Source organism: Olea europaea, unplaced genomic scaffold (assembly GCF_002742605.1).
Source record: "Olea europaea var. sylvestris unplaced genomic scaffold, O_europaea_v1 scaffold1140, whole genome shotgun sequence".
Classification (NCBI taxonomy): Eukaryota; Viridiplantae; Streptophyta; class Magnoliopsida; order Lamiales; family Oleaceae; genus Olea; species Olea europaea.
The window spans coordinates 17,202-18,820 of NW_019228789.1; the positions used below are offsets into that span (position 1 = coordinate 17,202).

At 34.4% G+C, this 1,619-nt stretch overlaps 1 pseudogene; it reads left to right on the forward strand.

Annotated features, from left to right (window-relative positions):
* The first annotated feature begins 300 nt into the window (after positions 1 to 300).
* LOC111373526 lies at positions 301 to 1,619 on the forward strand (annotated as a pseudogene).

Consider the following 1,619-nt stretch of genomic DNA (forward strand, 5'->3'; position numbering starts at 1 on the left):
GGAACAACAAAAATAGGGTCAAAATAGTTGGTGAAAACAATTGGCCCAGCTGACTGGTTCACCAACTGTGCTTGCTAGAAATGACGAGAAATTGTCATTTTCGACGACTTTAGAATTATTTATTTATTTATTATTATTATTTTTTTTTTTTTGGCCAAAATCCATTTTGAACCCAATAATCTACCTAAATAATTAAGAATAAAAATCATAAACAACAATTTAATGCACAAAGACACAAAATATGCAAAATGAAAAAGCAATCTCTTAAATCCACAAAAAAAACTAACATTGTTGAAGATAATGAGTGAGTTTTGTGGTGGTCAATGTTGGCTAGACTGTGAGGATGAAAACTTTGATCGAATCCCAACTGTAAAGACTGTGTGAGTTTTTTTCCTTTTTGTTCTTTGTTCTTTTCTCTCCTCTCATTTTTTTGTTTTTGGGTTGAAGATGATGGCAATTTTGACAAATGGTATATAAAATTTATATTTCAACTTTTAACATTATTTTATATAGTCAAAGGCCATTGTGAAAATATGATTGGGTCAAATAGCCATTTCCATGTATTTTCTCCTAGGATCTGTCCAAATTCTCTGAATCATATGTCTTATATGGAATTTCGAACTGTTTTTGCTTGGTAATGAAACTTGTTTTACTAGAATGTCAAAAATATTAACCTTTGACTTTACTTTTAGTTCAATTAGTGTCGTGTGTTTGAACTTCTTTTTGCATATAATCATTTTTTTTAAATTAATTCAAACATGAATGCCTCTGCGTGATAGTGATAATGGAAGAAATTGAGTAATTATCCAATAGAAATTGTGGATAACTTTTTCATTTTTCATAGTTTTACTCTCATTTGATCATGTAACGAGGAATTTATCATGTTTTCACCTCACGTTGATCCTGCTGGTGATCATGAATTATAATCTGGCAATGGTGGCCTATGGAAACAAATTAATGATCTTGAGGGTCTAACACTTAATTCATGTTTAATGTATAATACAGAATAATTAAGAAGCAGATTCTACCATGGCTAGAGATCAATTACAAGTGCTTAATGCACTTGATATAGCCAAGACTCAACTCTTACCATTTCTCGGCCATTGTTGTTGTTGGAATGGGCTTCTTCATAGAAGATTATGATCTTTTTAGCATTTCCTTAGTGACCAAGTTATTGGGAGCGTATATATTACTCCGGGCTAGGTCAACCAAACCAGGTTCCTCCGATTGTTTCAGCTTCCATCACAGATGTGGCCCTCGTAGGAACCCTAGTCGGGCAACTATTCTTCGATCGGCTCGAAGACAAGATGGGCCGAAAAAAAGGATATGGTATAACTCTAATTCTCATGGTTTTATACTCAGTTATCTCGAGCTTATCCTTGGGATCAAGCCCAAAAGTTGTCATGGCTACACATTGTTTCTTCAAATTCCGGCTAGGATTTGGTATTGGAGGTGAATATCCTCTTTCAACCACAATTATGTCCGAATATGCCAACAAGAAAATTCGTGGTGCTATCATTGCTGCAGTTTTTGCAATGCAAGGGTTTGGAATTTTGTTTAGTGGGGTTGTTGCTTTGGTTGTATCAGCGGGATTTGATCACCACTACAACGACGGATGA